General features: G+C 44.7%; 1 long non-coding RNA gene across 1 annotated transcript in view; it reads left to right on the forward strand.

The window, feature by feature from the left end:
• LOC139745879 (uncharacterized) overlaps positions 1-23725 on the forward strand; it is a 195844-nt gene that overhangs the window by 81750 nt on the left and 90369 nt on the right. The gene's annotated exons all lie outside the window — the stretch shown is intronic.

The raw sequence follows: 23725 nt of genomic DNA on the forward strand, positions 1-23725 counted from the left end.
TATTGTGTATACGTAGCGTTACACATCTCCTGAGGGAGGCGGTGGTTGCCTCCCTCGTGCACACCTCCCTGGCTGCCTCCCTCCTGCACACCTCCCTAGCTGCCTCCCTTCTACTCCTCTCCTTGGTTGCCTCCCTCCTGCACCTCTCCCTAGTTGCCTCCCTCCTGTACCTCTCCTTGGCTGCCTCCCTCATGCACCTCTCTTTGGCTGCCTTCCTCATGCACCTCTCCTTGGCTGCCTCCCTCCTGCACATCTCCCTGGTTGCCTCCCTCCTGCACACCTCCCTATCTGCCTCCTCCTGCACCTCTCCTTGGCTGCCTCCCTCCTGCACCTCTCCCTGGTTGCCTCCCTCTTGCACACCTCCCTGGCTGCCTCCCTCCTTCATCTCTCTCTCGCTACCTCCCTCCTGCATCTCTCCCTCGCTACCTCCTCCTGCACCTCTCCCTCGCTACCTCCCTCCTGCACCTCTCTCTCGCTACCTCTCTCCTGCACCTCTCTCTCGCTACCTCCCTCCTGCATCTCTCCCTCGCTACCTCCCTCCTGCACCTCTCCCTTGCTACCTCCCTCCTGCACCTCTCCCTCGCTACCTCCCTCCTGCACCTCTCCCTCGCTACCTCCCTTCTGCATCTCTCCCTCGCTACCTCCCTCCTGCACCTCTCCCTCGCTACCTCCCTCCTGCATCTCTCCCTCGCTACCTCCCTCCTGCACCTCTCCCTTGCTACCTCCCTCCTGCATCTCTCCCTCGCTACCTCCCTCCTGCACCTCTCCCTCGCTACCTCCCTCCTGCATCTCTCCCTCGCTACCTCCCTCCTGCACCTCTCCCTCGCTACCTCCCTCCTGCACCTCTCCCTCGCTACCTCCCTCCTGCATCTCCCCCTCGCTACCTCCCTCCTGCACCTCTCCCTCGCTACCTCCCTCCTGCATCTCTCCCTCGCTACCTCCCTCCTGCATCTCTCCCTCGCTACCTCCCTTCTGCATCTCTCCCTCGCTACCTCCCTCCTGCACCTCTCCCTCGCTACCTCCCTCCTGCACCTCTCCCTCGCTACCTCCCTCCTGCATCTCTCCCTCGCTACCTCCCTCCTGCACCTCTCCCTTGCTACCTCCCTCCTGCATCTCTCCCTCGCTACCTCCCTCCTGCACCTCTCCCTCGCTACCTCCCTCCTGCATCTCTCCCACGCTACCTCCCTCCTGCATCTCTCCCTCGCTACCTCCCTCCTGCACCTCTCCCTCGCTACCTCCCTCCTGCACCTCTCCCTCGCTACCTCCCTCCTACACTCTCTCTCTCTCTCCTCCCTGGGACTAGACCGGTCGGTCGCCCTTCAGCCCAGGTAGCCTGCGATCGCTTGGAACTGGCTTTGGTCTCGTACTGCTTTTTCTGAGCAAATATTTCTCCTCTTATAAAGATATCATACACGCGGTCATTTTCTCTCAGAGACATTTGCCTTCCATAAACCAACGTATTGGGTACGCCGAGGTTTGGCGTTGCCGTTGTATAGATTTTGGATGGTGTGTACTTAGGAATCTCCGTGGTGTTATGACCAGAACTTTAACTTTAACTTGAGATGGTTGTTTTTCTAATTCAGCGTTCGTCTGGAAGGGGTGGGCGTGGTGGTGTGGTGTCGTGCCAGCGCCCAGGGTTTTGTATCACTTTAAAAGATACGCCTCTCTTTTTTTCTTCTTCTGTGAACAGGCAGCATTCCGGTGGGCTAGAGAGAGAGAGAGAGAGAGAGAGAGAGAGAGAGAGAGAGAGAGAGAGAGAGAGAGAGAGAGAGACTAAATGAACAGTGGCAAGAGAAAGGCGAAATTTATCTTGCGAGGCGCCCGTCCTCACCAACCCATGAACCTCATGATGTGTTGTATCTTACTGTACATTGCAGTCAGGTCGGCGTTGAAGTAGGATGACTAATGATAACAGCTATCACGCCTGTTATCGAGTGTGAAGAGATATGCGTACGTGTATATCACTTGGTAAATAGTATAGAATTAATATATCTGCATCTTAAAAGAGATCGATTCGTTCTGGTTGCCCCGTTCGCTGGAGTTCGCTGGAACCTGTGTTCGCTGGAACCTGTGTTCGCTGGAAACCTGTCTTTGTGATGCAGAATGTCATTTACCTGCCGAGCTAAAACGTCCAGCAACGAGGAGGTAAAGGCCCCGCGCACCGCAGCCATCTGTGCCGTTAGCCTGCCACTCTGATCGCGCGATCAGCTGCTCCCAATCACCCGCGAACGGCGGCTGCGGTAATAATCACAACAGCAGCAGCGTGTGCAGCACTACCTGCCAGGCTGTTATCTGGTAGGTCTGGGTGAGGCATCGTCGACCAGTGTCGGGAACCGTGAGGAAATATCGTGAGGCGGGAGGTGGGTGGAGTTCCCCAGTGTTCAGTCCGATCGGGGATCCGGTAGGGGTCCTCACTCGTGTGAATTCTCGTTTGTTTGTTTTTTTTTCTCCGAGGATCTGCGCTCGATGGTACGTAGGGGGATCCTGACTCCTGTGAATTGTTCTTTGCATCCGATCACTCCAGTCCTGGAAGAAAAAAATTATGACTATTAAAAATGCAATATCTACATCAACGGATATGGTGAAAACTTTTGTTTTCTTTATGTGAAAACTTTTGTTTTCTTTATGCCTTTGTAATACTTTTTATCGGCTGAGTTGTTTACGTGTTGGCCAATACCGATAAACCGATATCGATAATGTACGATACCAAATACATGAAAGTATTGAGAACTTTGCATAGATCCTTCGGGCGGAATGGGGAAAGGATTCTAACCGTCTCTTTGACTAGGAGGATACTAGAAGCCTTGAGAAACCCCTTTTGGGTTATGATATAGCTTCGAGTAATTCATTTATCTGAGAGGTAGAGTTCAATCCTCTTCCACGTAATGGTTTTGAATCATGATATAGGATTAAAGCATTCTCACTGCTATGGTTTAAGCAGTCAGTAGAGGGAGGTAGGAAGGTGAACAGAAGCTCTTAAGCTTTTTTTTTCACATAAATCAAGTAAATAAGATTAAAACCCATTCGGTTCTCTACGGGGGTCCGTGTTTGTGGTATCTCAAGGCAGAGAAGTCGAAAGAAAATCATAAATGCTTAAGCTTCTGTCGAATTTGGAAATTCAGATGCTTTTTTTTCCCCTCCCTCGAAGCAAGTGTTGGAGCCGACAAACTCCACTGGTCAAACACCTAAGGTTCTAAACAAAGGGAATTACGAATTATAGATGAGAAGAAACAATAGACTGATCTGCCTACAGTCTAGCAGATTCTAAGCCAATCGCTTGAATACATAGAAGGAAGTCTAACCAAATGGGTTAGCCTCACTTACGAAAACGTTCTTAAACGTAGGATTTCGTTCGCAATGTGACATCTGAATCTCCTAAAATCTGGTGAATCTCTGTCGTCAGATCGAACGCGCGAAGGATCAACAGTGGTGCAAAGGCAGCCAACGCAACGACCTGTTCATACACAGTCACTGTTAGTGTATTAGAACCATTTCGTCTCTACTGATAACCTGTACTTTCGGTCCGTACACTCCATTGTGAGTATTTACTCCAGTAGCACAGCAGATGTGGAGTGTTATAAATTATTCTTTCCGCATATTTTTCATTAACCATCCTTACTTATCTCTGAGTACGAAGGAAGGATGGAGAGAGTTTATGCATACTCGATCCACAGTGACACTTATGCTGGTACTATCATTCTAGTTCTACTGCGTGGAGAGAGAACTCGTGTGTCGACAGCTGCTGAAGAAGGGCTATCTAGTCCTTCTTCAGTAGTTGTGATCCTGAAATTGATGAGGGAGTATCAAGACATCAGGAGAGATCATCTTGCAAGGAATGAACAAAGGGACCAGACCTTAGTTTCCACCAGTCAGTCTGCGACTGAGAGAAGCAATGTTGAAATGGCTTAGACATGAAGAGCAGATGGGGAGTTGGGGAGGAAAGAGAGCACTCGAAGAGATGTTGAGAGCTGGGATGTTTGAGAAGAGATCATTGGGAAAACGAAGGGCAAGATGATCACGTACTGCGGCGCAGGACTTGGAAAGTGGTGCAGAACTCAGCGTGAAAGTAGCGAGGGAGTGGTGTACGTCCTGCGGGGTTTGGGAACAGCGTGAGAGAGGTGAGGGAGGTGGCACGAGTGGTGAGGAACTCAGCGTGAGGGGAAACGGGAAAGGCGACAATGGCTCACTCCTGAAGCCAGTGGTAGAAGATCGAGTCGACCTCATACAACTAAGGTTAAGGGGATATGATAAGTAAATAAGTAACTGTATACTTAACCATTAAATTATGCTACAGTAGGAGTATACCCACTGGGGTTCAGGTGGGTCCATATAGACAACGAAATGGTAAGGAAAACATCGACTCGGCTGAAAGGACTGGATGAGACGCAGTGCATTGCCATGAACATTCGAGACTTCTGAGAGCGCCCACGCGTCAGATGTCACCGAGCATAACCCATTGGACATAGTCGATCTATAAGGGAAGAATAGGGAGGTGCGAGGAGACCGCCGGAGCCAGATGGCATAAGCTCTTCGCCCCGCTGCGCGCTCATCGGCGGACGGCGGCAACGTATGAAAGGTGACCAAAAGCCATAAACTTGCATCGTGAAGCGACGGGATTCTTCTTCCACCCACCCGCGCAACAACGGACATTTCTTTTTTCTTAGGGAGGGTGATACACGCATTATGATCATCAGTAATTATGCGTTTCAAGAACGAGACTCATTATAGCTTCTCCACACACGATGCCGCTGCGGAGGTGGTGCTCTACCGGAGGGGCGAGTGTGTCTTTCGACGATCAGAAAAAAAAAAAGAGACACCACAGTTATGTGGTGGGTCACCATGCATAATGAACCAGACGGGTAATGGAGGAAATAATGGTCTATAGTCACGTGAGGCACGGGACGCTACACTAACCGCCCACAATTCTCCTAGGGAGGAGTGAGTTTGGGAGGAGATGTGAAATGAAATTTTTGCGCGCGTGATCACTCTCTGGCAGATTCCACTCTGGGGTAAAGTTAAGAAGGTAAACACACACACACACACACACACACACACACACACACACACACACCTTGATACGACCTTATGGCCTGATGACGTGATCTTGGTACGACCTTTTGGCCTGATGACGTGACCTTGGTACGACCTTATGGTCTGATGACGTGACCTTGGTACGACCTTATTGTCTGATGACGTGACCTTGGTACGACCTTATTGTCTGATGACGTGACCTTGGCACGACCTTATGGTCTGGTGACGTGACCTTGGTACGGCCTTATGGTCTGATGACGTGACCTTGGTACAACCATTCTGTCTGATGACGTGACCTTAGCACGACCTTTTGGTCTGATGACGTGACCTAGGTACGATCTTTTAGTCTGATAACGTGACCTTGGCACGACCTTTTGGTCTGATGACGTGACCTTGGTACGACCTTTTGGTCTGATGACGTGACCTTGGCACGACCTTTTGGTCTGATGACGTGACCTTGGATACGACCTTTTGGTCTGATGACGTGACCTTCGACCTGACCTTTAAGGGTCATGTCGAAGACTAGTCATCACACACCACCCCCAGTGGCTCGCTACGAACCTGCGATTCTTTATCGTTCGTAAATATCAACTCATACGAGATTCTTTCTCATTAGTTGTTACGTTTTCAATTACGATTTGTTGCTGCCTGCTTACCTGAGGATCCTAAGCAACTGCATTGTCTTGTTTTTTTTTCTATCAGTTCCTACTCCAGTGGCATCTTATCAGTTCCTACCCCAGTGGCATCCAATCACTTCTCACTTCAGTGGCAAGCAAATCTTAATCCTCTGGAGAAAAGAATCGTTAAAGGATAAGATTTTCAAACCTTTCTCTCTCTCTCTCTCTCTCTCTCTCTCTCTCTCTCTCTCTCTCTCTCTCTCTCTCTCTCTCTCTCTCCCTCTCATCTCGAGTATCAACGTAGCATTGTGTGCCTTGGTGACATGGATCCCAGACTCCGGCAATTGGTTCACCAGATCTGCAGAGCTCCGCTTTGTTTTGGCGGGTCGTTACATGCTGGTGGTCTTAAGACAGCAGGAGGAGGGCGGTCTTAAGACAGCAGGAGGGTGGTGGTCTTAAGACAGCAGGAGGAGGGCGGTCGTAAGACAGCAGGAGGGTGGTGGTCTTAAGACAGCAGGAGGAGGGCGGTCGTAAGACAGCAGGAGGAGGGCGGTCTTAAGACAGCAGGAGGAGGGCGGTCTTAAGACAGCAGGAGGAGGGTGGTCTTAAGACAGCAGGAGGTGGGTGGTCTTAAGACAGCAGGAGGAGGGCGGTCTTAAGACAGCAGGAGGAGGGCGGTCTTAAGACAGCAGGAGGAGGGCGGTCTTAAGGCAGCAGGAGGAGGGTGGTCTTAAGACAGCAGGAGGAGGGCGGTCTTAAGACAGCAGGAGGAGGGTGGTCTTAAGACAGCAGGAGGAGGGCGGTCTTAAGACAGCAGGAGGAGGGCGGTCTTAAGACAGCAGGAGGAGGGCGGTCTTAAGACAGCAGGAGGAGGGTGGTCTTAAGACAGCAGGAGGAGGGCGGTCTTAAGACAGCAGGAGGAGGGCGGTCTTAAGACAGCAGGAGAAGGGCAGTCTTAAGACAGCAGGAGGAGATAAAAGCTTTGGCAGATTGAAGAAGCTGCCAAAAAGAAACCATCATGTCGTGCCAGAGTGAGGCGAGGAGCCCTCCGTGTTCCACAACAAGTCTCGCTGAGTTTAATTAAACATCATTGTTATGGAAAGTAGAAGTAGACCGAACGGCTCTTTCTCTTTATCTTCCCTGACGAGTAAATCCGTTGGTGTGTGTGTGTGTGTGTGTGTGTGTGTGAGAGAGAGAGAGGGAGAGAGAGAGAGAGAGAGAGAGAGAGAGAGAGAGAGAGAGAGAGAGAGAGAGAGAGAGAGAGAGAGAGAATGTGTACGTGTCCGTGTGTGTGACAGAGAGAGAGTGTGTCTTTGTCTGTGTGTGTGTCTGTGTGTGTGTGTGTGTGTGTGTGTGTGTGTGTGTGTGTCTGTATGTGTCTGTATGTGTGTGTGTCTGTATGTGTGTGTGTGTATGTGTGTGTCTGTATCTAAGTCTGTGTGAGTGTGTGTCTGTGTGTGTCTGTGTGTGTGTGTCTCTGTGTGTGTGTGTATGTGTGTGTGTGTGTGTTTGTGTGTTTGTAGTCTGTTGGAAATTCCCTCAGGTCTCAAGTGTCAAATAACCTACACCTCTCGCTGAACACCGTACAACAGTTAAGTGTCCACACATCAACCATGATCCCCAACCATGACCAGAACATAATCTCTTTGGGATTAACTTCATTCTTTTATCTTTCTTTTTTTCCTTCTATAAACTCTCGTGGTGCATCCAACACGAGGGGGTGCGCGTCAGGATCAATAACAGCGTGGTAAAGAATTATTCTTGATCAGCTGCCAGGGACTGATAACGTGGATGCTTAGCGAGGAGGAGGTGGTGTGGGGAAGAGGAGGAAGACAAGGGTGAGGTGAGGGAGGGTGTGGTGTCTGTGATGCGTGTTATCTGTGGAGAGGAGACCGTCTCTGCCTTTTTGTGGCAATGTCGTCGTAGAGAGATGGATTGATAATTAGATAGATAAAGATACAGTTTTCTTAAGGAATGTACGTAAGCATGACTTGTACTTCGAATTATAACACAATTGTAGTATATATATATATATATATATATATATATATATATATATATATATATATATATATATATATATATATATCAGCATAAGCGAGGCACCCATTCCATCAACCACCCCTTACGGGTGGATGAACAGCTGGGTTGAGTGTGGACCGACTGCCACAACCAGGATTCGAGCAGAATCTCTCATTCCTAACGTCTGGTGCAGCGCCAGCAGCAGCAGGAGCAGGCAGGCCCTCAAATCGTGCAGGTATCACCTCGCCACATCATGACAGATGTGCCAGAGATGTTGGTCAGTCCAGTCGAGAAAACCCACCACCATCCTGGCATCTCCTCCTGCAGATACCGATCAATGACCTCTCTCTAGATCAGTGACCTCTCTGTCTTGGTACTGATGATTAGGGCGATTTATAGAGGAAGGAACACTTTAAAAAGAAAAAACTTTACCAAACTCAGTCACCAGCTTCTGCAGTTTCTCACATGAATCAGCCACCAGCGCTGTATCATCAGCGAACAACAACTGACTCACTTCCCAAGCTCTCTCATCCCCAACAGACTTCATACTTGCCCCTCTTTCCAGGACTCTTGCATTTACCTCCCTAACAACCCCATCCATAAACAAATTAAACAACCATGGAGACATCACACACCCCTGCCGCAAACCTACATTCACTGAGAACCAATCACTTTCCTCTCTTCCTGCACGTACACATGCCTTACATCCTCGATAAAAACTTTTCACTGCTTCTAACAACTTTCCTCCCACACCATATATTCTTAATACCTTCCACAGAGCATCTCTATCAACTCTATCATATGCCTTCTCCAGATCATAAATGCCACATACAAATCCATTTGCTTTTCTATATACACATATATATATATATACATACACACACATATATATACATATATATATATATATGATCAAAGTCATATGTCAGGTGACCATAGGCATGGGTCGGGTGATCAAAGGCAAGTCTCAGGTCATGGATTAGCTCATAAACTTGAAAATGTTGGAAATTCTATAAATTATGGAAACATCTAATTTGCACATGCTTAGACTAAATTTGAGATAATTGTAGAAGCTGTATCTAATGATAATGGATACTAGATTCTATGATGCTTCTATCTATAAATGAATATGATAAATTTTCTGAACATTGTTTTAGTCAACAGCATAGCTGAAATCCCTCATGTGCAGGAATGAAGCACTTTACTCTTGTCCAACACGAACGCTGTACTGAAGCTGCTTTATTCTTAAATTCAGTTCTTTTCCACTTTGTCCCAAGTAAACTTTAATGCCATCCTTGCCTGCTATATGGTAGATACAACCATTTGAATGTTCAGACGATTTTTTTATGACCTTGTCTCTTACTGTATCGATTTTCTCATATGACCTTGTCTCTTACTGTATCACTGTTCTCATCTGCAATATCTATTTAGAATTCCTCAAGTAGGTGGAGGCAGTCCTAGGATGTTGCGATATATATATATATATAATCCCTGGGGATAAAGAAGAAAGATTACTTCCCACGTATTCCCTGCGTGTCGTAGAAGGCGACTAAAAGGGGAGGGAGCGGGGGGCTGGAAATCCTCCCCTCTCGTTTTTTTCAGTTTTCCAAAAGAAGGAACAGAGAATTGGGCCAGGTGAGGGTATTCCCTCAAAGGCCCAGTCCTCTGTTCTTAACGCTACCTCGCTATCGCGGGAAATGGCGAATAGTACGAAAGAAAAAAAGAATATATATATATATATATATATATATATATATATATATATATATATATATATATATATATATATATATATATTAAAAGGGATAGCCAGACCTAGATTAAAGTCCTTTCTATACGTGAGATTATTCCATATGATCTTGTAAAGAACAAAAGCACACATGATGGAGGTGTCCTCTCTCTCTCTCTCTCTCTCTCTCTCTCTCTCTCTCTCTCTCTCTCTCTCTCTCTCTCTCTCTCTCTCTCTCTCTCTCCTTCCCTCAAGTAGGCGTATGACACCTCAGCAGCAGCAGCAGCAGACACAGCTGGCTCAGCAAGGTTAGGTAAGCAGGGGCGGCCACTGCTGGAGTCGGTTCGCTCTCCTACCACTCACACGACGCTCATTTGGATCATGACCTCGTCCTCTTCACCTGTCGTAACCTATGATCAAGAGATCTTAGAAAAAGAGAGAGAGAGAGAGAGAGAGAGAGAGAGAGAGAGAGAGAGAGAGAGAGAGAGAGAGAGAGGTTGTAAAAAGAAAGGTTGTATGTTGGAGCGTACGTATATATACGTATATATATATATATATATATATATATATATATATATATATATATATATATATATATATATATATATATATATATATTTATATATATATGTATGTATATCCTTTTCTTTCTCTCATACTGTTCGCCATTTCCCGCGTTAGCGAGATAGCGTTAAGAACAGAGGCTTGGACCTTTGAGGGAATATCCTCACCTAGCCCCCTTCTCTGTTCCTCCAATCCCCCGCTCCCTCCCCTTTTAGTCGCCTTCTACGACACGCAGGGGATACGTAGGAAGTATTCTTTCTCCCCTATCCCCAGGGATATATATATATATATATATATATATATATATATATATATATATATATATATATATATATATATATATATATATATGTATATATATATATATATACATATTCCTATGAGTACACGGGGAAAATGAAACACGATAAGTTCCCAAGTGCACTTTCGTGTAATAATCACATCATTAGGGGTGACACAAGAGAGAAATATAAGTCAGTTGATATACATCGAAGAGACAAAGTTAGGACGCCATTTGGTAAATATATATATATATATATATATATATATATATATATATATATATATATATATATATATATATATATACGTAATGATGGTGAATGGGATGGTGTAATGGAGCACCGCGAGGATGGTGATTATGACTGTGACATGAGTCAGCGATGGTGGTCTGAGATGGGTGTTGAGGGTGGTCTTCCAGGGGTAGTGGTGGTCCACCAGGGGTAGTGGTGGTCCACCAGGGGTAGTGGTTAATCTGGCAGGGGTAATGGTCGTAGTGGCAGGAGTGCTGTCGGTCGTGGTGTCTGTAGTGGTGTTGGCAGAGGTGGTGGTGGTGTTGGCAGAGGTGGTGTCTGTGGTGGTGTTGGCAGAGGTGGTGGTGGTGGTGTTGGCAGAGGTGGTGTCTGTGGTGGTGTTGGCAGAGGTGGTGGTGGTGGTGTTGGCAGAGGTAGTGTCTGTGGTGGTGTTGGCAGAGGTGGTGGTGGTGGTGGTGTTGGCAGGAGGTGTTGTCTGTGTTGTCCTCGTCATGGCAGGGGTGACAACAGATGGGTTTTTTTTTTTTTCCAACTTACTTTAATCACGTATTGTATCAATTCCTTATCCATCAAGTTACTCTTCAATTTCTCTCTTGGTTCTCTCGTTCGTATCTTCTTCTCCCTGGCTATCTTTCCCCCCCCCCCCCCCTTTCTTCTTCTTCTCCTTTTTTTTTCTTCTCCTTCTTCCTCTTCGTCTTCTTCCTCTTCTTCTTCTTATCATTCTTCTTCTTCTTCTTCTTCTTCTTCTTCTTCTTCTTCCTCTTCTTCTTCTTCCTCTTCTTCTTCTTATCATTATTATCATTATTCTTCTTCTTCTTCTTCTCCTTCTTCCTCTTCTTCTTCTTCCTCTTCTTCTTCTTATCATTCTTCTTCTTCTTCTTCTTCTTCTTTTCTCCTTCTTCCTCTTCTTCTTCTTCCTCTTCTTCTTCTTATCATTATTATTATTATTATTATTATTATTATTATTATTATTATTATTATTATTATTATTATTCTCCTTCTTCTTCTTTTGCTTCCTCCTCTTTTTCTTCCTCTCCTTCTTCTTCTTCCTCTTCCTCTTCTTCTTCTTACTATTCATCCTTTCCTTCCTCCTCACCTCTCCAGCTGAACCCACCTCCACACTCCCTCCCTCTCCCACTTGCCCACTGCAAACCACCTGCCACTGCCTCCCCCCCCCCCTTCCTCCCCCTGCCTGCGTCCTGGGTGGTCTCGACTCTCAACCTCACTTCCAGCTCTCTCTCTCTCTCTCTCTCTCTCTCTCTCTCTCTCTCTCTCTCTCTCTCTCTCTCTCTCTCTCTCTCTCTCTATCTCTCTCTCTCTCTTCACGTCTTGCCACTCATCATCCTCTTTTTTTTCTTCTCGTGTGTGTGTGTCTTGACGGAAACCGACGAAGTAATTTCTCTGTTCATCATATTCTTCATTCATTCCTTCATTTCTGTTATGCCTTACTTCTGTCAGTTATGCGTAACTATAAAACACTTCTTTCATTTTTTTATAACTGTTCCTTCTTTTCTTTCTGTGTAAATTCGTCCTTTTTAATGTAATTTCCTCCTTTAATGTTATTCAGTGTAATCGGTTCTTCTCACTTCTTTCATTCGCTTATAACTGTTCCTTCTTTTCTTTCCTCTCGGTGTAAATTCGTCCTTTTTAATGTAATTTCCTCCTTTAATGTTATTCAGTGTAATCGCTTCTTCTCATTTCTTTCATTCACTTATAACTGTTCCTTCTTTTCTTTCCTCTCGGTGTAAATTCGTCCTTTTTAATGTAATTTCCTCCTTTAATGTTATTTAATGTAATCGTTTCTTCTCTTCTTTCATTTTCTTATAACTGTTCCTTCTTTTCTTTCCTCTCGGTGTAAATTCGTCCTTTTTAATGTAATTTCCTCGTTTAGTGTTATTCAATGTAATCGTTTCTTCCCACTGTAAAATCGTTCCGAGTAATGTAATTTCTCCTCAATGTAATACAGTTTACTTATATCGTATTTACTCTTTTGGGATCAGGCCCCATTTCTTGTTGATATGAATTTGCAGGTAGGTTAGGTAGATAGATTGATAGATAGATAGATAGACAGATGGATATGTGAATAGTTAAATTGGTAGATAGACAGATAGAGAGATAGATAGACTGATAGATAGGTGAATAGTTAGATTGGTAGATAGATATATAAACAGGTAGATAGACAGTTAATAGATGGATAGATAAGGAGGTAAATAGTTAGATGGGTAGATAGGTAGATAGATAGATAGATAGAGAGCCAGAATGGTACATAGATGGATAGGTGCATGGATAGATAAACAAATACGACAGATGTAAAGATTGGATGGAAGTATAGATAGAAAGATATAATAGATAGATGAGAGAGAGAAAGAGAGAGAGAGAGAGAGAGAGAGAGAGAGAGAGAGAGAGAGAGAGTGAGAATTAGATAGGTATTAGAGAGAGAGAGAGAATCGAATAGAGATTAGAGAGAGGATAGAACTAAAGAGATTAGAGAGAGAGAGATAGATAGATAGATAGAGAGAGAGAGAGAGAGAGAGAGAGAGAGAGAGAGAGAGAGAGAGAGAGAGAGAGAGAGACTGACTGACAACCACATCTGCAAACCTGTTCTTCCACCCTCTTCCATGCCTTGGTTTAAAATGCGCAGGTGTTCGGGGGATATATATATATATATATATATATATATATATATATATATATATATATATATATATATATATATATATATATATCATCATTCCTGTACAACAGCCCTGACTCAAGTTTGGTGTAGAAAACGAGACTTTTTTCCTCGTAAAATATAGTGACCCGTTTTCTTCTTGTCATTATCAACACATTGGAAGATGAAGAGAAATGCTGATCGTTCGTGCTGTGTGTGTGTGTGTGTGTGTGTGTGTGGAGGTTATGTGCAGTAAGTGTTGATAATGATACTGTGGGGCTGTGTTGATAGTGATTTTGATGATGGTGGTGGTGGTGGTGGTGATGGTGGGGATTGAGAGTATATGCGATGGTGAGACGTCGATGATGGTGATCCTCTGGTGGCGATGGTGAGGACGGTCAGGCTATAATGCTGTGATGTGATGGTGGTTGTGAGGTGGGGAGGGGTCATATGGGGTAGTTATGGTGAAGTGTTGGTGACGATGGTGAATGTGTCGTGAGGGTGGTGAGGTGTTGGTGATGATGGTGATACGTTGGTTGGTGGTGATAGTGATGTGTCTGGAATGATGTTGAAATGTTGGTGATGGTGGTGACGTGTTGAGGATGTGTTGGTGATGGTGGTAACGTGTTGGGGATGTGTTGGTGATGGTGATAACGTGTTGGGGATGTGTTGGTGATGGTGGTAACGTGTTGGGGATGTGTAGGTGATGATGGTAACGTGTTGGGGATGTGTTGGTGATGGTGGTAACGTGTTGGGGATGTGTTGGTGATGGTGGTAACGTGTTGGGATGTGTTGGTGATGGTGGTAACGTGTAGGGGATGTTGGTGATGGTGGTAACGTGTTGGGGATGTGTTGGTGATGGTGATAACGTGTTGGGGATGTGTTGGTGATGATGGTAACGTGTTGGGGATGTGTTGGTGATGGTGGTAACGTATAGGGGATGTTGGTGATGGTGGTAACGTGTTGGGGATGTGTTGGTGATGGTGGTAACGTGTAGGGGATGTTGGTGATGGTGGTAACGTGTTGAGGATGTGTTGGTGATGGTGGTAACGTGTTGGGGATGTGTTGGTGATGGTGGTAAAGTGTTGGGATGTGCTGCGTTGCTCTTAACGTGTTGGGGATGTGTTGGTGATGGTGGTAACGTGTTGGGGATGTGTTGGTGATGGTGGTAACGTGTCGGGGATGTGTTGGTGATGGTGGTAACGTGTTGGGGATGTGTTGGTGATGGTGGTAACGTGTTGGGGATATGTTAGTAATGGTGGTAACGTGTTAAGGATGTGTTGGTAATGGTGGTAACGTGTTGGGGATGTGTTGGTGATGGTGGTAACGTGTTGGGGATGTGTTGGTGATGATGGTAACGTGTTGGGGATGTGTTGGTGATGATGGTAACGTGTTGGGGATGTGTTGGTGATGATGGTAACGTGTTGGGGATATATTAGTAATGGTGGTAACGTGTTGGGGATGTGTTGGTAATGGTGGTGACGTGTTGGGGATGTGTTGGTGATGTGTTGGTGGTGATGGTCATAAGTTGATGATAATGATGATGATGATGTGTTAGTGATGATATAGATATGTTTCACGATGACACGAGTGATGAAAAGATAAATGATAGATGATGATGAAACATATTCACACTTTGTAACCAAAACCTTTGATAAGATGAAACATATTTACACTTTGTGTTACCAACCTTTGATAAGATGAAACATATTTACACTTTGTAACCAACCTTTGATAAGATGAAACATATTTACACTTTGTGTTACCAACCTTTGATAAGATGAAACATATTCACACTTTGTTACCAAAACCTTTGATAAGATGAAACATATTTACACTTTGTGTAACCAACCTTTGATAAGATGAAACATATTTACACTTTGTAACCAACCTTTGATAAGATGAAACATATTTACACTTTGTGTAACCAACCTTTGATAAGATGAAACATATTTACATTTTGTAACCAACCTTTGATAAGATGAAACATATTCACACTTTGTAACCAAAACCTTTGATAAGATGAAACATATTTACACTTTGTAACCAAAACCTTTGATAAGATGAAACATATTTACACTTTGTGTAACCAACCTTTGATAAGATGAAACATATTCACACTTTGTAACCAAAACCTTTGATAAGATGAAACATATTTACACTTTGTGTAACCAACCTTTGATAAGATGAAACATATTTACACTTTGTAACCAACCTTTGATAAGATGAAACATATTCACACTTTGTAACCAAAACCTTTGATAAGATGAGACATATTTACACTTTGTGTAACCAACCTTTGATAAGATGAAACATATTTACACTTTGTAACCAACCTTTGATAAGATGAAACATATTTACACTTTGTGTAACCAACCTTTGATAAGATGAAACATATTTACACTTTGTGTAACCAACCTTTGATATGATGAAGCATATTTACACTTTGCAAATCCTTTCTAAATCCAGCCTACTAAGAACGTTTGTTGAGTTCATGATAGAAAAAAAAAATACCATTAGGCTACATTCACATTGAAGACTTTAGGGGGAGAAATAAGGTACAGTTATCACTCGTTACACAAATACTTCAAAGATGAATTATATGATGAGGAAGCCTTAGAGGTCATCTTTATAGGCCGATCTTCTTGTCTGATTAAGAGATTAGCTGATGAAGGATCCAGGATGTGTTTGTATAAACCTTGATCTGTGTTGTGATTTCACGCTCTCTGTGATCTCTCCTGGAGATGTGAGTTGCTCGCAAAAGCACTTGGGACAATCGATTTTCCATTGTTTCCTCTGGGTTATCAGCATATATAAGTAGATAGAGGATAGGGGAGAAAGAATGCTTCCCACGAATTTCCTGCTTGTTGTAGAAGGCGACTAAAAGGGAGCGGGAGTGTTGGGGCTGGAAATCCTTCCCTCCAGTTTGTACTTTTCCAAAAGAAGTAACAGAAAAGGGGGCCATGTGAGGTATTCTTTACCCTCTAAGGATCTGTCATCTGTTCTTGACGCTACCTTGCTAACGCGGTAAATGGCGGACATGTATGAAAAAGAAGAAAAAACAAGATATATATATATATATGTCATTACACATGATCGTTGATTCCCGCGTCAGCAAGGTAGCGCCAGCAAATAGACGAAGACGACCCATCCACTCATAAACACATACATATACACATAAACGCACATACACGTACATATACATACATATACATATAAACATACGTACATATACATACACACACATAACTTTGTTAAATACTAGCACCTGATGTGGTGGATTGTCTCCACGAAACATGTCGTGCCACATGTATAGAAAAATTACATTTTAGATAAAATTATATGAACTCCTGCTGAAGTGCCATTTCACCTTCATATATATATATATATATATATATATATATATATATATATATATATATATATATATATATATTGTATACCTTAGACCCATTACTAACGTGAGCCACTCATCTCTGCCACAGCAGAACACACGCATGTACCTAGGCCACCCAGCCTGTGATTCGTATTTTGATATATTGGTCAGCCACACGTGATGTTCGGAGCCGAGACCATCTGATGATTGTCTAGTGCCTCGACCAACATAACCCTAGCCTCAGCTCCCCACGATTATCCTCCTGGGTGGGTCTGAGTGTCAGGTCTCGAACCCTTGATCTCTAGCGTGTGTTTCCTTAGAAGTTTGGTAACTGTCTTTGAAGGCGGTGGTGTGTGTGTGTGTGTGTGTGTGTGTGTGTGTGTGTGTGTGTGTGTGACCCTTCTTGGGTCTAATGGCGTGAATTTTGAGCTTTTGTTCGCTTTAGGGGATCGCTCCGTCGTGCTCAAGGAGTTAAAAGTACTTGTACTAAGCAGTTTTCTTTTTTTTTTATCATTATCATTTGACCGTTGACTCTCCATTTCTTTCATTATTGTTATCTCTTCTTTGTTATTTCTTACTTCCCCTACGTCTGTTATGTTCTGTTATCATCACCTGACAGTAAACTTTGTCTACGCGTAAGTAATAATCTTAAGTGATTTCTTTAAGTATCTTCTGTTATCATCACCTGACAGTAAACTTTGTCTACGCGTAAGTAATAATCTTAAGTGATTTCTTTAAGTATCTTCTGTTATCATCACCTGACAGTAAACTTTGTCTACGCGTTGGTAATAACCTTGAGTAATTTCTTTAAGTATTGATCCCTAACGCATTATCTCCTCCTTCAAGAAAGAAAATTGTGTATTTCTAATCGGTATTTTATGGAGTGAATTCATCTATTTCACAGACACAGTCAATGAGGTGGATTAATGACACTATCGCCATGTTGTGATAGGGGATTAACAAAGTCACGTTATCATTATAGGAAATACTGTGGTGGTGATTAACGAATAATCACAACATTGTCTCGAACGCTGTGGTGTTGATTTAACGAAAAGTCACGCCACCATCACGAATGGTGTGGTGGTGATTAACGAATAATCACAACATTGTCTCGAACGCTGTGGTGTTGATTTAACGAAAAGTCACGCCGCCATCACGAATGGTAGTGTTTAACGAAATCACACCATCGTCACGAATGTTATGGTAGTGATTAACGAAATCACACCATTGTCATGAAAGCTATGGTGCTGTTTAACGAAATCGCACCGTCGTCACGAATGCTATGGCAGTGATTAACGAAATAACACCATCATCGCGAATGCTATGGTAGTGATGATTAACGAAATCACACCATCGTTACGAATGACATGGCAGTGATTAACGAGATCAGCACCATCGTCATAGGAACGTTAAAACGATAGTGACTAACGAAGTGACAATATGATTACACTTTAAGTACATCATTTCGAGATATTCACTCGAGTCCTCCTCCTTTTATTTTTTCCTTTCTTCAAGTCTCCTCTGGAGAACACCTTCCCGAAGCGCAACTCGCTTCCAGGATCTTTTGACTGTCACCTTCACACAGCCCAGTCCTCCTGACGACGCTTAGATACATCACAAGGGCGCAGTACAGCTCCCTTCAGCAGCAGAAGCAGCAGCAGCAGCGGCTGCAGCGAGTAATGTTTACATTGGACGTTCTGGGAGAAATGAAAAACAGACGAATTAATGTGTACGTTTTCTTCGAAAAGGTTCTCAAAGAACGACTTTCATATAATTTTTGTCCGAAATTGTACTTGAATACAGTTAAAAAGTGCCAATATCTTCGAAGCGCTGAAGTAAAAGTAGCGTATTCTTAAGTGATCTACTTAAGAAGAGTGACTAAGTACTGATACTTCTTTCCTTATACCATACTTACAAAAGTTTTCATGCCTTTGTTATATGTGTAGATAGATAGATAGACAGACAGATAGATAGATAGATAGATAGATAGATGTGGTTATATTTCCTGCCTTAGGAGTCCCTTCTATCCTTATGAGACATTTGCAGCACTCAGGAAGCTGGCCCAGTCCACTAGTAGGGACCACAGGTCAATAAAGTCTCGTGGTGATGTGTGTGTGTGCTTCTGTGTCCAGAAAGTGCGGAGCATCTCTGCAGCAAGTGCTCGGTGTCTTTCCTGTGGTGGTTGTATCGTGGGCATGAAGAGTTGTGGGGATGAATTGAAATGGTGTTTTGAAAGGTTGTGGTGATGGCCGATGACCAAACCGGAAGCTGGCTAACCCAGAATTGCACAAGAAGAATGGCTTAAAAGAAAAGGAAAAATAAAATCTGAATATGGCTTTCCTTGGCTTTCAAATGGCCTTAAAAAGGTCGACTGTTGAAATACTGAAATGTGCACAACTCTATCTATAGCCCATGCCTCGCATTCATATAATATTGTTGGGACTACTATACCTTTAAACATACCCATTTTGCCCTCCCAGATAACGATCTCTTTCCACACATTCTTCAGTGCTCCCAGAACTTTCGCCCCCTAACCGACCCTATGACTCACCTCCGCTTCCATGGTCCCATCTGCTGCTATATGCAATCGCAGATATCTAAAACACTTTACTCCCCCCCCAATTTTATTCCGTTCATACTCGCATCCCAACTAACCTGAGCCTCAACCCTACTAAACCTAACAATCTTGCCTGTGTTCACATTTATCCTTAACTTCTGTTTGCTACACACTTTACCAAACTCGGTTACCAACTTCTGCAGTTTCTCGCTTGAATCTGCCACTAGTGCTGTATCATCAGCAAACAACACACATTTTATATACATAGTATGTATATGAAATGGCGAATAGTATGAAAAAAAGAAATGTATGTATATATATATATATATATATATATATATATATATATATATATATATATATATATATATATATATATATATTCGCGTTAAGAACAAAGGACTGAGCCTTAGAGGGAATATCCTCACTTGGTCCCCTTCTCTGTTTTTTCTTTCATGTCCCTCAAATCCCCCCTTTCCTGGCAGTCTGTCGTTAATGACATACAAGATATATAAAAAAAAAAGAAGAAAAAATTCTAAAAGACAAAAAAAAAAAGAAAATAGAAGACAGCACGTCATGGTAAACAGTGTGTGTGTGTGTGTGTGTGTGTGTGTGTGAAGATCATCTGCATATGCACATGAGGCACTGGTGTGAGAAATTTGTCACATAACCCGCCACCTGTAATTACGCCCGCCGCCCCGCGGTATTAGAAATCAATTACGAGGCCATTGAAATTAATAAGGCGAGTTTTAGCAAAGGCCGTGGCTAATGGCTAATGCGCAGGTTGCCCCGGGGGGGGGGGAGGCAATCCACGTCCCGTTTTCCTTGTTGTCAGACCACTTCGGCGCGTTTCTCTCGTCTTCGGCCGCTCGTTCGCCCTTTCCTCGACTGAAGGATTGAAGGACTCGCCCACGCAAAAAAATAAATAGTAAATTAAAGAATAATAATGCAGAAATATACTTTGCACTGTAGGATAAAGGACCAGGGACTCTATATCGAATGAAAAGAAAATAATAGCCAACTAGAAAATGGGAAGAATCGGCGGATACACTATACGAAACATCCCATCTTGGATAGTATACATATTGCTCACACAGAGAACAAAAGAGACGAAGTGCTCCCCCCCCCCCTCCCACACAGGAGGATTTTCCATGTCAAACCTGCCGTTTTTCGTTGCCTCATAGTCGGTGCGAACCGTCATTTCGTTTTCTCTCATGCAGAAAACACAGTCTTTACTCACTCCCTTATCCCCACGACTTTGAACCAAGTTCGAGGTTTTTTCGTAAACTTCCCCGGGAAAGAACTCACGATACGGGCTCAGTTCTGGGTCTCTCTCTCTCTCTCTCTCTCTCTCTCTCTCTCTCTCTCTCTCTCTCTCTCTCTCTCTCTCTCTCTCGTCAGTAGAGCGAGTGGACGCAGCGACTCGACCGGAAACCGTAGCCGAGGTGCGACCGTTGAGAGGGGGGGGAGGGGGAAGGGGTGGGGGGACTGGAGGGGGTTGGGTAGTTAGGGGGGGGGGTTCGGTCGGGCGCTCGGCCTTCGACCGGGAGCGTTATTTTACCGACGCCTCGCCGAGACCCGCTCGAAGCCACCAGGTACGAAGCATGAATCTTCCCGTGGTTCTCAAGGCCATCCATGATCGAGACGGGCTCGAAACGCTTCCGAGTGTGAGTGAAGCTGCCTCGTCTTCTATCAGGTATTCAACGTGGGTTCATGGGTGGCCTAAGGCTCTCGGGACAGCCAAAGACCTTTGGACACACACACACACACACACACACACACACCCCAAAACACACACACACACACACACACACACACACACACACACGTGTACACACAGATTGCCACCCTGGTCAGGTACACAGGAGGTGTTGGGGAATCGACTGAACGTATTCGCTGTAGAGCTACATGGCTTGTGGGGTGTCTCGTCGCTCCTACATGGTAATCAAGACGTGTTAAACTGGACGAGTTTCATTTGCAGTGTAAAAAAAAAAAAGGTGATGATTCACACGAATATATGCGTCAGGTTAATCTCCTCTTGAGCGTGACGGTACGGCCATTAGGTACAACGGTACAACACCTAGAGCACGACGGTACGGTCATTAAGCACGACGATACGGTCATTACGACGGTACGGCCATTAAGCACGACGGTACGGTCATTAAGTACGACGATACGGTCATTAAGTACGACGGTACGGTCATTAAGTACGACGATACAGTAATTAAGTACGACGGTACGGGCATTAAGTACGATGGTACGGTCATTAAGCACGGTGGTTCGGTCATTAAGCACGGTGGTACGGTCATTAAGCACGGTGGTTCGGTCATTAAGCACGGTGGTATACGGTCATTAAGCACGACGGTACGGTCATTAAGCACGGCGATAAGGTCATCAAGCGCAAGAGTACGACCCATTGAGTACGACGGTACGACCCCTTGAGCGTGACTGTACGGCCATTGGGCACAGCGATACGACCCTTGAGCACGACGGTACGAACCCTGAGCACGACGGCACGACCCATGGTTGGGCATGTTGGCTTGGCCTTTTGCCTTTGACCAGACCCTTAAAGGCCGTACCGTTGCCCTTGTGCAGTTAAGAACACCTGGCTGACGACAGACAGCTGTCATGCAGGTTCCCGTGGGTGACAGCAGCGCTCGCTAGCGTTCGGAACCCAGCTGCTAATAACACTAGTTAAGGAAAATACTAATAACTAGCTCCCTAGTCCGCCTAGCAATAGCAGCTATTATAGATTAGTTTCCTTATAGGCTAATGCTTAGTACACTGCTGGTGACGGGAGAGTACCAGGGTAGGACAGATAACAGGAGACCTGTTGGTCCCCGTCGAGGCTGTCTTACTGTAGCGATCTAAAATGTAGCGGCAGAAACAGGGTAGCATAGCAGACGGCACTTCCCTATCCACCTCTCCCTCCGGCTCAACTGCTGGCACACGAAAAAAGGAGATCTGTACAGAATCGGGACTCGAAGCCCCGGCAAGTAAGTGGGTCGCGGTGAAGTGCGCTGAAGGGTTCGGCGTGAGCCGGCCTGGAGCTGCCACTGGTGCAGATCTTGGTGGTAATAGCAAATAATCGAGTGAGACTCGCCTCGAAGACCAAGGCGAAGCATACTGCCTAAGAAAGTGCGAACTGTGGGGGGAAAAAGATAAAAGTTCTGCTGACCTTGCCTTGTCCTGGAGAGTGTCTGCTGACCTTGCCTGGTCCTAGAGAGTTCTGCTGACCTTGCCTGGTCCTAGAGGAGAGTGTCTGCTGACCTTGCCTGGTCCTGGAGAGAGTCTGCTGACCTTGCCTGGTCCTAGAGAGTTCTGCTGACCTTGTCTGGTCCTGGAGGAGAGTGTCTGCTGACCTTACCTGGTCCTGGAGAGTGTCTGCTGACCTTGCCTGGTCCTGGAGAGTGTCTGCTGACCTTACCTGGTCCTGGAGAGTGTCTGCTGACCTTGCCTGGTCCTGGAGAGTTCTGCTGACCTTGCCTGGTCCTAGAGAGTGTCTGCTGACCTTACCTGGTCCTGGAGAGTGTCTGCTCTTCGGCTGGATCCTGGAAAAGAGAGACATGATTGATGATAAAGTGGGATATTATGTATCCACTGATAACAGTTATCAGTGGAATACTTGTCTAGCCTCGATCTAAACGTATTTAGAACCATTGCACTTACCATCTCGGGAGGTCATTAAGGATGTCTGTGTATAGAATCCTGTTTTAACAATTCACTCCCTTCATCTCAGGGTCTTGTAAGCGATGGTGGCTAAACACTTGTTATTTTGCACTCATCTATCACTGGCGTTTAGAATCCCATTTACCATTGCACTTACCATCTCGGGAGGTCATTAAGGATGTCTGTGTATAGAATCTTGTTTTAACAATTCACTCCCTTCATCTCAGGGTCTTGTAAGCGATGGTGGCTAAACACTTGTTATTTTGCACTCATCTATCACTGGCGTTTAGAATCCCATTTAGATTTTTACTGGCGAAAGTCCAAGCGTTCGGCTAAGTATTGGTGTCATGATTGATGGAGTTTTAGCACAGGGTGATGATATGATTGATGGAGCTGTCGTTCAGGACTGCGGGTTAGATCATCAACGCGTCCAGAGCTCACTGGTTGATCACGAGGACTTTAGCTCCGACCTAAATAGCTCAACTAGCTAGTAAGATAATTACTAGTTAACATGGGGCTATTGGTTGTAGAGAAATGTTATCATACCGACCCTTAGTCTCCAACTCATTCTTCGTGACCTATACCGCTCAGGGCTCGGATGTATTAGTGATGCAGTATCACAAGTGTTTAGGGCTCACTCGAGAACCTGGAAGGCTATGAGGATAATACTATTTACCCTTCGGGGGCTCTTGTAGTTAACAGTGGTAAGCTCCCACTAGCCCCTGGTTCCTAGCCTTGGACGCTGTAAGGTCTGCCCCAGAGCCAATGCAGCTGTGGACATCTAGTTGCTCGTGCTGTCCCAATTACCATAAAATGATTAATCTGGTCATCATGCCATGAATTGTTAGCATTCAGGGGCGCGGTAGTGATACCAGTGAGTCATTGCCAGCGTCTTGGACCCAGCTACTTAAGAGATTAATAATTATTCGTTATCGTTTACGTCTCAGCAGTCATGGCAGTAATTTATATTTGGC

The sequence above is a fragment of the Panulirus ornatus genome, chromosome 4 (genome assembly GCF_036320965.1).
Source record: "Panulirus ornatus isolate Po-2019 chromosome 4, ASM3632096v1, whole genome shotgun sequence".
In the NCBI taxonomy this organism is placed as follows: domain Eukaryota; kingdom Metazoa; phylum Arthropoda; class Malacostraca; order Decapoda; family Palinuridae; genus Panulirus; species Panulirus ornatus.